This window comes from Clytia hemisphaerica, unplaced genomic scaffold, assembly GCF_902728285.1.
Source record: "Clytia hemisphaerica strain Z4C2 unplaced genomic scaffold, Clytia hemisphaerica genome assembly, whole genome shotgun sequence".
NCBI classification, from domain to species: domain Eukaryota; kingdom Metazoa; phylum Cnidaria; class Hydrozoa; order Leptothecata; family Clytiidae; genus Clytia; species Clytia hemisphaerica.
In genome coordinates this window covers 1,046,343-1,060,712 of record NW_027103430.1, presented here as the reverse complement: position 1 = coordinate 1,060,712, position 14,370 = coordinate 1,046,343, and the positions used below count along the sequence as shown (strand labels likewise).

At 39.4% G+C, this 14,370-nt stretch overlaps 1 long non-coding RNA gene across 1 annotated transcript; it reads left to right on the top strand.

Moving 5' to 3' along the window:
* The first annotated feature begins 286 nt into the window (after window positions 1-286).
* Window positions 287-2,904, top strand: LOC136798016 (uncharacterized). Its single transcript, XR_010845330.1, has 3 exons — window positions 287-398; window positions 1,989-2,063; window positions 2,310-2,904. It is a non-coding gene; the product is annotated as an uncharacterized lncRNA (long non-coding RNA).
* Window positions 2,905-14,370: the final 11,466 nt, after the last annotated feature.

Here is a 14,370-nt window from a genome sequence, read left to right as displayed (position 1 = left end):
CTAAATGTGTGCGGGCGCTTTTTTGGTTATGGCGCGTTGGCCAACTTGAATATTAATGAAAAACATAAGATTTCTGGGGGTCAAGAATAACTTGTAAGAATATCCTTTTTTCAACTACGTTTCAATTCATGATTTATTTTCAGAATATATAAAGTCTAAAATAAATTTAAAATCTCTATGCACCTAGCAAAGTGTAATGATTGTGCTAAACGTGCTAAATTATTAAAAACGACTTTGAGTTGTTCGGTTGTAACCCCCGGTTTTCATTTTCGCCTACAAATTCATAACATTGGAAAAAATAAGTCTTTCAAAATTCTGGTTGATGAAAGCAGGAAGCAAGCCAAACCAAGTTGTTGGAAGAAGACTGAAGCAAGACCTGATTTCTCCCCTAAGCCTTTGTAAGTACCAAATTTAGCTACTTTTCAGAGTTTAGCCACTTGAATATTAGAACTGAAAATGTCCTTTTTGTCTTAGCTGGAATAGTTTTTCTGAGACTCTTTCACGTGATCAGTCAGGCACATCCTGGCAAATGAACGAGGTATTTTTCACTTGCGACCATTGGCAAATGAACTGGGTCGAAAACGAAAGTGACGTAATAGCGCCGAATACCCAGTTTAATTGAACCGGGTTGAAAATATTTTGCTTCATTTCAAAGAACTGCATAGATGAATTTTTTTTTCCATGGGTCAATTTTGTCTTCGAAGATCGAAGAAACTTTTAACGAAAAAATAAAGTTCCCAGTTTTCTTCCTTTTTTCCCTTTTTCAGTTTGAAGTTCATTTTTATTCATTTTCACGCTTTTAGCCGGAGACGTCCTATCTCATTTACACTACTGGGTGAGGAATACCCCATGCAAATGCTCACCCCGTTCATTTGCCAGGATGTGCCTGACTGATGATGCTTTTTTTGGCACTTTTTCAGTAGTCTGTCACTTTTTTCTGAGAGATGCCTCTGGCAATATCACATTAATGCCTTTTCAGGGGACTGTGACTAGATATTTTCTTTCTATGATTGTTGTTTCTAGTGAATGTATTGCAACAATAAATATTGTATTTCTAAAATTCTAAAGAAACAACATGTTTTACGAGACTTTTTTAAAGTTTATTCAAATTAAATAAATAGATATAGAAATAGGTTCAATGGAAACTTGAATAGCCGTCCTTTATTGGGGCGGGGGGTTTGTACTTTTACGGTGTGACAGGAGTTGGCCATTTTTAAGTTGAAAAAAAGAAGGGAAAACGGTATTTTAAAATTAGACGGTGACGGTATTTGGTCTTTTTTTTTGTCATTAGCCGGTATTTGAACTTTTACAAACCAATGTGACGGTGTTATTATTTTTTTCAATTTTCGAGATACCGGGATTCAGCAAAAATTTAAACGTGAAAACGGTATTTCGAACCCCTAAAACCCCACCCTTTATTTGCACTTAATATGTTGCATTCAGGATGTGATTTTCAGCAGTTTTCTAACATTTTTGTGGAAATTCCATGCAGTCCAATTGAGGCTAAGAAGGGAACAACTAAACTAGGAACTAAACCTTGAAAAGAAAATAATTTTCCTTCCAACCTACCCATCTTCAGAATCTAGGGTTTGGGGATTGACAAACCAACCTTTTAAGTCCAGCCTGGTCCATTTGTTATGAAAGGGTTGTGCTCCATATATTTTTTTCAACATTTACAGAACAGCACAAAGAAGTATGAAATCTATATATTGCATCAAATTGTCTCTTGGAAATTGTAATTAAAACAAATAAGATAAACTAAAGTGAGAATGAATTAAAGTTTTTTTTTGTTTGGTTTTTTCATAATGATAGAAATAATTGTTCTCTGATTCAGTCTGATTACACAAAATGCTAGGCATTTTAAATGGGATGGATAAAAGAATAAAAAAGTTTCAGCTTTAAATGCTTCTAGCTTTTTTACAGCTGGGATTAGATAATTCTTTAATTCAAGCTGGTGTGTAAATATGCTTTACTCTTCCTCACCTCAGGTCACAACGTTCGACAATGTGTTGATGTGAACGTGGATAAAATCATTGTCATTGTTCTGCAATAAATTTTATATTGTAAGTATGTATTTTTCTTCAAATTTCTTTTGTATTCAACACAATTAAAATCAGAGAGTATCCTAATTAGTTTAACTAATAAGAGCATTACAAACTGAATTCGTACTAGAAACTTTTCTCCTTCAGGCATCAGGGAGATGCAAGCAACAATTTGACTGCTGGTATCATGTACCAAAGTTGATAGTTTTTAAGATTTCTGGCAGACTGGATGAATTAAATGTTTTTGTATTTTCTTATTTTGTTCAGGAGAGATGGTCCAATCAAAGTGTTGTAGGATGCTGTGATTTTCAATATCGATTAAATCAACTTATGAATTTATCCCAGCCATTATTCAAATGATTGCTGCATACCAATTTTTATAGCTATATAGTGGAAGCTGACTTTTGAACAATTATAAAATGAATTTGATGTAAACTTACTTACTTGTGTTACGTTGTTTGAGCATCCTGCTTCAGGTAAGGTTCTTGGTGAACCACACCTCTGTGTGATCAATCTGTCGAGAGAAAAAGAATCTCAGCAGATATTTTTCATGTCAATTAGTGAATTAGAATTAGCTCTCCTGCACCCAGTATATCCATGGATCTGGGGTTCATCTGGGATAAATTTGGTTTTGCTTGTGCTTCATGTTTTTATCCAAGTTTCCTCTTTAGAATATACACAGTTTAGCATTATTTTTAGTTTTTCATTTAATTTGAAATCAATGGAAATTAGATTATCTTGGTAAGAGTTTTTTACATTATTTATTATTTATTTATTAGTTTTTTAGATCATCAAAATGATTCATCATTATACTCTAAAGCTTTTTAAGAGTGTCCAGGCAAGATTGACAATGATTTTTTTTTTGCAAAAATTTAGAAAAAAATAACCCTCAATATATAAAGTTAAAATCTGGTTTATGCTAGCTGAATTTGATTTCTCAAGCTTTCTTCCTCACCATTTTTAATTCTTTCAAATTATTATTTGTGATTAGATTAATTTTTTTATAAGAATCGCAAGACTCAAATATTTGTAAACCTTTAAAAATCATGCTGAGCCTCAAAATATTTTTCAGTTAAAATTTATTGTCTTCCATTTATAAAATAAACAAGGCTTAAAATCATTCTTGGGCTTTTGAAATTTGAAATTATTAGTTCTTGTTTCCTTCCTCTTTTTCTCACGTTTGAGACAATACTTGGTAGTTGAATAGAGAAAATTTTGACGATTAAATGAAAGATATTCCAAAAATTGAAAAATTCGAGGCTTTCTCGGATTTATGTAATTCTTATGAAAACTGTGTACTTTAGATTTTATTTCCATATCACATGCATGATTAAGTGGCTTTTAACTTATCGATGTAGAAGCATATAATTATGAAATATTTTATTAGTCAAAATTTTACTCTTAAATTAGTAGCATTAATAGCAAGAAACACAACTTGTCACTAATTATATAACTTCTAATTTCTTGTAGGAATTAGAGCTTTGAGCTGTTTGGAAACAATTTCAGATTTCAAACCTTTGTAACTTTCCATTATTGTTGAAAGATCAAATCGCCAATAGCTTGGAAGATTTAGAAAAACGTAAATTCCACATTTTACAACCTTTAGAAAAAAGAATTTTCAAATGCTTGAAGATAGCCTAACTAAATTTCCAATCAATGTGAAAATATGAAATTTTTGAACAGTATGGAAAGATGTGGAAGATTGATATTTCCTCGTATTTCCACTTTTTCGAAATATGGACTTTCTAATTGTTGGAAAGTTAGAAAGATGATATTGTGGAAAGATAGAAAGGTAACCTTACAAACTTTCCAATCGATGTGGAAAGATGAAATTTTTGATCAGTTGAAAGATGTAGAAAGTTGACATTTACGTATTTCCATCAGTTTGAAAAGTGAAATTTCTAATAGTTGGAAAGTTGGAGTAATGATCTTTCCACTGATTGGAAAGTTAGAAAGATGACCTTGTGGAAAGATAGAAAGGTAACCTTATTAACTTTCCAATGGATGTGGAAAGACCATCGCTTATCTTGAGGAGTTGGAGTTCCTCTTCACGGAGCTTGAAGTCCCAGATAAATTACAACTTGATTTTTTGACGGCTGGGCTGAGAGCGGACCTTCAGGACTTTGTTTGTCTCAAACAGTTTAAGACTTACAAAGACGCGGTAAAAGCTCTCAAGCTGAAGGAATCAGTAAAAAGGAATAAACCAATGGACACCCAGTTATCAATGATCTGGGAGAAATTAAATACGTTGGAGGGCTTGATGGGCGATAGTAGACGAAGGCCGGTGGATAGTAAGCAAGCCGACGTTGCCGCCTTAATGCGGGAGATAAACCACCTAAAGCAGGATAATAAACAATCAAATAGACCCCGAGACGAGAACCGAAATAGCCAAACCTGCAAGAAATGCGGCAAGTTCGGTCATGTGGCAGCAGCATGTCGATTAGGACAGTACCTGACTTGTTGGAATTGTGGTAAACAAGGACACAGAGCTATCGATTGTCGAATCAATGCGAACGATGCGAGGTATCTGGAAGGAGCCGAAGACTCAGGGCCCAAAATCTCCGTGGTTATTAGAAGAACCGAGATTGCAGCCCTATGCGACTCCGGAGCACAGAAGTCAGTCATTTCGGCTTCACTCGCAGAAGAACTAAAACTAACAGTCAACAAGTCCAATAACAAAGCTAGAGGAATAAGTGGAACGTATCTGCAAACACTTGGTAATGCGGATCTGGAACTGATCATCGCCAACAAGTCCTTCCCAGTCAAAGTGATGTTGATAAAGAACGTCACTCATTCACTTCTACGTGGGACCGACTTCTTACAGCATTTTGGAGCGGTGATCGACCTTAGTGCCAACACCATCTCATTGAATCACAAGGTAGTCACAATCACAGTCCCTGTAAGACTGAGTAAGCACACCGAGAATAGCGAACAGATACCTCTACTTGACTCCACAAGCTTCCACAGCTTGTTCTTTTGCCCAGCTTGGCGTAACCCACATAACCTCTCTTCCACACGCTCCCATAGATGTAAGAGTTGTGGCAAAATCAGAAGAGGTTGTGAAAATCCTAATCTCCAACCGTACTGATGAAAGCATCGAAATCTGCCAAGGAGATATGATCGGTGAATGGATATCCGAAGAAGCGGGTATACCTGACCCCGGAAAAGAGGAGATGGCTCATTTGAGTTCGAAACAGGAAACTCAACTCAAACAGCTCATCGAGAAAAACAACGATGTCTTCGCAGACAGTGATGAGAAACTGGGTCACACTCACTTAATGGAGTATGTGATTGACACCGGTGAAGCGGAACCTATAAAAATGAGTCCTTATGCCACCACCCCAACGAAAAGAGAGGAAATCGACCGGCAACTAGCAGAACTCTTGAAGCAAAACATAATCTGAAAAAGCCGAAGTCCATGGGGGTGCCCCATGCCTACTTGTCAAAAAGCCTGGAGGAGGAGGCGATTCTGCGTCGACTACAGGAGACTTAACAAAGTCACTGCAAATGACGCCTTTCCAATCCCACGAGTCCAGGATGTGCTCGACCAAATGTCTGGAGCGAAGGTGTTTTCAACAATCGACTTGCAGTCAGGATTTCACCAAGTCCCACTGGCGAAGGAAAGTATTCCAAAAACAGCCTTCGTGACCCACCGAGGTCACTACGAATATCTCCGTCTCCCTTTTTGTCCAACCAACGGTCCTACAGTATTCGAGAGACTCTTGCAAGACATATTCCGCGCAGAACTCTGGAATTATGTATCAATTTTTATTGATGACATAATAATTTACTCAAACACCTTCAAGGATCACGTGGTACACCTCGTAACTGTGTTTAAAAAGTTGACACAAGCTGGACTGAAAATGAAACGATCAAAATGCTTATTTTGTATCCCTACGTTAAACTTCCTCGGTCACGAAGTGTCTGCGTCAGGAATTAAACCAAAAGCGGATAACGTAAAGCCGTAGATGAAATCCAAACGACCAAACACTACGAAGGAGGTCCAGTCGTTCCTTGGATTAACAGGATATTATCGGCGATTTGTGGAAAACTACTCGGCTATTGCTCGGCCCTTATACAAATGCATCCCAAAGTTCTGCTGGGGTGAGGAGCAAGAAGAAGCTTGGAAAACGCTTATAAAGAAATTAACGAATCCACCTTTACTTGAATTCCCAGATTTCAGCAAAGACTTCATCTTGAATACTGATGCGTCTGGCTTTGCCATTGTGTATGTACTTGCTCAATCCGCAAAAGATGACCCCGCGTATCCTATTTAGTATGGAGGCCCCATCTTAAAGAACACTGAGTTACGGTACAAGATAACGGAAAAGGAGCTCTTGGCTTTTGTGTACTCAATTCAGGACTGTCATCAGTACCTCGAGGGGAGGTGCTTCCGTGTGTTTACTGATCACCAACCTTTTAACACACGCATTAACCTTCCGGGATAAAACGGGAAAAATCTCAAGATGGAGTGTCCTACTCCAACAATACAGTTTTACAATTCACCATAAGAAAGGCGCTAAGCACAGTGATGCTGACGCCATGACGAGGCCACCAATCCAGAACGATGTTGTCACCATTAACAGCTTGCAATTGGTATCTACTGTAAACATGAAAGGGGACCAAGAGAAGGACAACCAACTCATGCGCGACATCGCAAAACAAAAAAACTCATACGCAAGAGACGAGATATGAGTATGGCATCATTTGTCAAAGAGAGGAGACCGAGTGATCCACACTCTTGCTGTACCTCAAAGGCACCGCCAAGATATACTAGACACCGTCCACATGCACCCAACACGTGGACACTTCGGAGTGGAAAAGACCATCAATAAAGTCTGGCAATCATACTTCTGGCCCGGGATGTATCAGGATGTCGTTATCTACGTTGAGAAGTGCGAAGGATGCATAGAGCACAAAGGGAAAGCACTGAAAGCTAGTTTGCAAAGCATTCCTTGCACCCTTCCGTGGCAAGACATCACCGTGGATATCTTAGGACCGTTCAAAATGACTATCACTGGTAACAAATACATCCTGTCATTCGTAGACAGGTTCAGCTCTCGGCCAGAAGCTTTTTGCATTCCCAGCTGCGAAACGCCAGTACTAGCTCAAATCATGGTTGACGAAATCATAACAAGACACGGAGTACCAAGAAGCATCCTGAGCGATAATGGGCCGAAATTTGTCTCACTCCTTATGAAAGAGGTATGCGCCATCTTCGGGATGGAAAAACTAACAACGACCCCATACCATTGCCAAACTAATGGCATGTGCGAGAGGTTCCATCGCTCTATCGCCCGATGCTTAACACAGTATACGGAAAAGCACCATGATGATTGGGACAAGTATCTACCAATGGTCCTTTTTGCGTCCAGAACCTCCATCAGCGCATCAAGAAAGTTCACGCCGTCCATGCTAAATTACGAATATGAAACCAACCTGGCCATAAACACTCAGCTTCAGAATAATGACAGCGACTTTTAGGGATTGCCAACGTATTTGATATGGCTGAAGAAGACACTCTCGGAGTTCTGGGAGCAGTCAAAAAGGAAATTAGAAGCCTCCCAGTTAGTCGACTATCAGCGGAAATTTAGGGCCGAAGTCCCTTATGAAGAAGGCGACCTCGTATACGTCAAAAACCAAAGGCGAATCAAAGGTAAATCGTTCAAGCTTCAAAGAATTCCACAGCCAACTCATCAAAGAGTACTGGGAGAAAAAGGGAGCACAACCTCGTGCGAGCGAGACACCGTCCGTTGCAACCAAAGATTGCGATCATACTATGGATGGCAACAGAGATGACGTGTTCACCATGGATGCGGAGATCCTTAAATACTCACTGAAAGTGACCAAACTCGAAAAATACCTTTGCTCTCTTGAAAAAGTTACATTGGAGTGCGACTATGAAAATTTCTCCGTCTCACCAGTGAAGATAAGAACAACTGAAGCCATTCGTGTAGCGTCCTTAGAATGTATGGAAGCAGTAAGAAGTGGGAAAACATTCTATCTCAGCTCCACCGACGACTCCATTGACTCAAACTGAACATAACATGTGGCCAACAGACTACGATGAGAAATATAAATGCATCGCTGCCTACACAGAAACAATGTTCTACTACTTCGTAACAATCAAGGAATTTCCCGTACAGATTATCGGAGACTCTGCTGTAATCAAACAACACTTACCAGAATCGACCTTTTCCTCCCAAATTTTCCAATGATTGGGTTTGGATCCTGTCGGCCGTTCTACGAAATAAAGAATGTCATTGTGTGAGAGTACCCGAAACAAAACACAACTGAGATGGACAGCCTAGAGGTGCACAAAGTGAAAAGATCTGGAGATTACGTCCTAGTAGAAGATCTTCTCGTTGGCGGAGCAGTTCAGAGAGAGTTTGATGAAGGACGGTTAATCCAACTGGACAATGGTATCGTCCTGAAAGACTCGAATGTAACGAAGGGCTTATACGAAAAGCTCAAGTGGGGATGGAAGTACTACAGCAAGAAAATAGGTGTCAACACCTTAGCGCCTATGCTCGAAGCATACCTGTCATCTGCAATAATGAACCAGAAAAATCTAATGATGCGAGAATGGGCACGTATTTGCTTTGTTCAAAACGAGATGACCCATGTTCATCAATGGATGATTTCGACATTTCCAACATCATCAGCACGCTGGATTCATCAAGATTCCGGTGTCACGGTAACTCTAGCAGGGGAAGCGTTAGAAGTCGGAAGATGCATGAAAATCACATCCATGTGTTTCTAAATAGAACTCACAACGGTACATGTTATTCAGATTTTCCCATAACTAGCACCCGAGAACGTGGCGTCAACCGCGACCTCCAGATCGTCCGGATGAGTCCTCAAATTAATTGCAGCAACAGACCCAGTAGAACCTACGTCAAGAACCCTGGTGGCAAGTTCTACCAAGTCACTGCTGAAGGAGTTGTGCCCCGTGTTTGATTGAGAGCTGATACTGCTGACGAACCTCACAAACTAAACCTCAAAAAGTTGAGAGGATTTAATGAAAAGGTGCTAAAGAAAATACCTGGACACATAGAACCCTACACCATGTTTCAAGTGTTCTCGTACGTTCACGATGCCATCAATGAAGTCAAAGCTATCCAAGTAAATAGTGGTGGTGGGAATTTCCTGCTTGGAGTGGGAAGAGCATTAGGAGGATTGATCGAGGAAACCGCCAAAGGCACTTTGTATATAATCGGTAGCATTGGAGGTGGCATCAAAGACGTGCTGAATGGGTTTGGTGACATGAACGAGAAAATCATTACCAGTCTCGGTGATAGCGCTTCAAATGTCATAACTTCCTCCGGAGAAGTCGTCGAAAAGAGCACCACAGGGATCGGAAATATGTTCCTTGGATTCTTTGGAGGAATAGGGGGAGCCATCAAATGGGGATTAGTAATCCTACTAATGACTGGATTCGTGTAAATGAACAAAGGACCAATTATGCGATTAATCAGGAGGAGCTACTACAACAGAAAAGAAGTCATTTCGGGCCAAGCAACACTGAACAACAACGCTCAGCCAGCTATCGAAGGAGCTCCCAGACAGAGACTCCCAGACAGGAAACAGATGTCTCGGTCCTGGAGTGATAGAGCAGTTATACGAATGGCCTCGATCGACGGGCCCGATAAGAAGGGAACTCCCCCTTAGAGACACTAGAGTAGTATCTACTAGTGGAAGGAATCCAACAACCTTCACAGATGGGAGAACCCTAACAAGACACCCAAGAAGAGCTAACAGAATTGCTAGTGTTAGAGACGAATCCAGAAAATGCAATACGGACGGATCAACCTGTGTGGTCGAAGTATTCATAGCCGGTAAAGCTCTCCAATGCGAAGCAAAGATTGATACTGGATCCCCAGTTACAATGCTCAGTGACAACCTGTTGGACCATTCCGATGTCAGCCTGCTCCTTAGCGCTACTAACAAAAAGTTGAAGAGCCTTACTGACCATGAAATTGATTGTTTTGGTAGCCTCATCTTACCTATATCTATTGGGATGGACTCCTGGAGCCATAAAGTCTATCTTGCAAAGGACATCTGTTACGACTTACTGTTAGGAACAGACTTCCTTCACAAAATAGCAGCAGAAATCAGCTTCAAAAAGAAAGAAATGTCATCGGGTGGAACCGTAACCATGACTTACGACACACCTCGCTCCAGCCATAAACGCTGTGGACCGTTTCTCTACAATAAAACCAAGGGATGTTGTGTGACTGCTGCAATTAGCTGTCTAGTTGTGCTGGCCATTCTATCTTACGGAATGGCAAGAATAAGCATTGAGAGTCAAAAGAAGGCTGGTTTTACGCCAACGAATTCCTCATATTATCAAGCTACGAGGAATTGTTCTAACAAAGAAATACCCCCAACGGAACAAGCTGGAGTTGTGAGTACAACAACCGTATTAACGAAATCGATCAAACCCGAAGTCTTGGAGACCACAGTAATCACTAAATCAATCAAACCCGAAGTCTTGGAGATCACAGTAATCCCTGAATCAATCAAATCTAAAGGTTTTTGAGATCACAGTGCGTTCAGATACGAGCTATCAAACAAGTATCATTTTCAGGAATGGCACCGTGCTGTCCAGCCGAACCAAGGGGATTTATATCATGGAGGTTGGGGTACCTGAAGAAGTCCAAAGCGTTCTACCAATAGGAGAGTTGAAAGTCTCTTGGTCCAACGCCAGACGAACCCGCCTCACTTTGAAGTGCAGGGTGCGTGTTTGGAAGGAAAAGAAATTTGATCAATCTTAACATAATTTTGACTCGTGGGATTATGTATATATACATTGTGAGTTAACAAACTCAACTTATCTTAAACTTGAGAACTTTGCACCGTTATTGATTGAATGATTTAATTTATTTATAAAGTTGGATAAGGAACTCAACTTATCTTAAACTTGAGAACTTTGCACCGTTATTGATTGAAGGATTTAATTTATTTATAAAGTTGGATACGAAATCAACTTATTCAAAACTTGAGAAATTTGTACTGTTTTAAATTGAAGTAATTAATATTTATGAAGTTGGATATATAATCAACATATTTTAACGTTGATGTTTAATTTATTGATGTAACTGTAGAAAGTGACTTAACATATTGTGGTAGTAAAAAGAATATCAGTTGTTTGGGGTCCAAACGATTTGGGCCCACGGCTGTTGTCATGAGGGATTGATTTGTAGAAAAAAATACGTAGTTGAATGTGAATAAAAATGAATTATGAATGAGATTAGTATATCTCAACGAAATGGAAAGCTCTCAACTGGCGCTCGGCCGAGCAAGGCCTGGGAGGAAGATCACCCAGAGTCACTTGGAGAATCAAGAGTCGCGCGAACATAGGCTTCTGCAGACCCCATCCTAGGAACCAGGTCTGCCAAAGCCTACTTCCGCGATCGATCGCAATGTTCCACCGTTTAGTGATACGCGAACCATGGTCGCATGCCCGGTGTATATGATGCCCGCTGTATAGGATGCCCACTGATAGGATGCACGTTGTATAGGATGCTCGCTGATAGGATGCCTGTGGAAGAACCACGGAAGCCCAGATGATGCCTTTTTAGAAGATGCCCGATCCGTAGGTCGGTAGGTGATCACTATCTCGAGACATCGCGCCATCTCGAGATATCGACAACGTCTGGACGCAGACATATGTATATAGAGAAGTATTAACTTATCGTAAGCTGAATGTTATTTATATAATGGAACTTGTTATGTGAAACATGTATTGAAGAAAAACTAATGTCTGCTTTGTTCTACTGTCACTCTGATTTCCACTGTACATTCAAGGCCTCCCCGTCTTCTAGCGGCGGGTCAGATCTTAAACGCCTGGGGCATAAAAAAAATATTTGCTTATCGTGCCAGGAGAGGACCGTATACAACCTCATCCCGCGCGCGACAATACCGTGTATCAATATCACGGTTGTAAATGGCACGGTTATACATGTTTGGGAAAAAGGATAAACAGACAGAAAAAGCGCTATTATTCTACAAAGACTAGATACTATCATATTGTAAATAATGGCTATAATTTGGTCTAGGTTTGGGAATGTCAGAAACCAAAGAGTTGAGTAACAAGTTTTTTGAGTGGAAATTTACTCCCTATCCACATTTTATTATGTATGATTTTGAAGCACGAGTTTTACCTGAAAATATACGACCGACAGAAGATTTAACCTATATTCAGAAGCAAGTAGCAGTTAGCGTTGCAATTCACGACAGTTTGAGTAAAGAACCAGTGTATCTTGAAGATACAGATCCAAAAGAATTGACGCGACGATTTATGGAAGTTTTATATCAGAAACAAGGAGCTATTGTAGAGGACGAATTTATCCTCGTCCTAGCGCCTTTAAGATGTTACCTAAAAAAGCTAGGAGTCGTTGGAATGAGTGGGTAAATCAAGTACCAGTTTATGGATTCAATAGCGGAAAATATGATTTGAATTTGATCAAAGAGCATTTAGTAAGCGTCGCTAGTGGGGATGAAACAATGAAAGTTGCGAAACAGGAGAACAGTTACATGTTTTTAATTTCAAGTATGTTAAAGTTTTTGGATGTACGAAAATATGTTGCCTTAGGTCAAAATCTTGATATGTGGTGTAAATCCATGAATTGTGTTGTTAAAAAGCTCCTGTTTCCTTATGAATGGTTGAATGACTATAACAAATTAGATAGAACTTGTACAGAGATAGACTGACTGGCGGTGATGATGAAAAGACAGGTTTAGTGACAATGCGTGAAATTCTCCGAGAATATAATATTGCGGATGTTTTACCATTTGTAGAGGCTGTTGAAAAGACTAGAAAGTTATATTATCCTGATAAAGTTGACATGTTAAAAGATGCTGACTGAACTAGGACAGCACGAGAAGTACGCAAAATTGAGCATCACCGACGATTTAACGAAAATTGAGAGAGAGCAAATCAAAGAATGGAAAAGAAGAGCAGACGAGATGAATAAAGCCAAGTCGAATGAAGACTTTAATTGGAGGGTGCGGGGAAGTCCTCGTGACAAACTGTACCTAAAAAGATGTTTTGTACAAGATCGGTTTAGAGGCCCTCGTGTGCCTGGACTTTAATTCTTTAATAACAAATAAATGCTGTGAGTATACCAGGACTTTAAGATATGCGCTTAACAAAGCTTTATCTGAGAACAAGTCTTTGAATTTATATGCGTCTGGTGGTTTATGTAATAAATTTCGCGTTGTTGAAGGGGATCTTAGATCTTGTGATTGTCTTGGCGCTATTAGCTCCGGTGCATTTTGTAGAGACTGCTTAGCTGATGAGGAAATAAGATTAAAAAATGTAAATGTGATGAAAATACAGTATATAATTTGTTGGAGACTGGCATGGTAGGTGGGCCTTCAATTGTGTTTTGTCGCTATCACGAGGCTGGAGTGACAAAGATAAGATCGTATAAATTTAAAGATGTGAAATTTTGCTGTGGTGTAATAGGATATGAGGCAAACGCGTTTTATCTCTATTGTTCTGGATCAGAGATGCCTTGTGGTAAAGACACATTGGTAATAAACAGAAGGCCATAGGAAGACAAACGGATCAAGAAGTTTTGTCGCAGCGTGATGAAATTACGCAGGTTGATATTGAAGTGCCTGAATATTTGTATGAAAAGTTTGAAGAGATATCCGAGGAGCTCATTCCAGATCACATGAAGAAGTATAAGGTGGATACCGGGTGCAAGACTATAAAAGGAACAAAAAAGCTGTGTGGAGTGATGAAAGTGGAAAAGATATTACTTTATACTCCGTTGATAAAGTGGTTTTTATCGCATGGTTTGAAAATAACTGGAGTTCATCAGTTGACCGAATGAAAGCAGCAAGCCTTTTGAGTGGTTTTCAGAAGAGGTAGCAAACGCTACACGAGAAGCAGAATTAGATAAAACGAAGAAGATATTAGGTGATACAGCAAAGTTAAAGGGGAACTCGTTTTATGGAAAGATGATTGAGGATAAAGCTAAACATGTGAATACTGTGTTTACTACTGGTGATGATCAAGTTGAAAAATCTTTAAGATCTGCATATTTTGCGGACCTCGATGAAATAAACGGAGCATACGAGTTCAAAGGGTATAAGAAGACCGTCCAAATTGACCGGCCTTTTCAATTAGGTATCGCAGTTTATCAGCTGGCAAAGTTGCGAATGCTTGAGTTTCATTACGATTTTTTAGACAAGTATTTTGATCGGAGAGATTACGATTTGATGTATATGGATACTGATTCAAAATATGTGGCTTGGAGTGATTTGGATATTGATAATTTGGTAAAGCCATCTTTAAAGGAAGAATCTGTAAGTG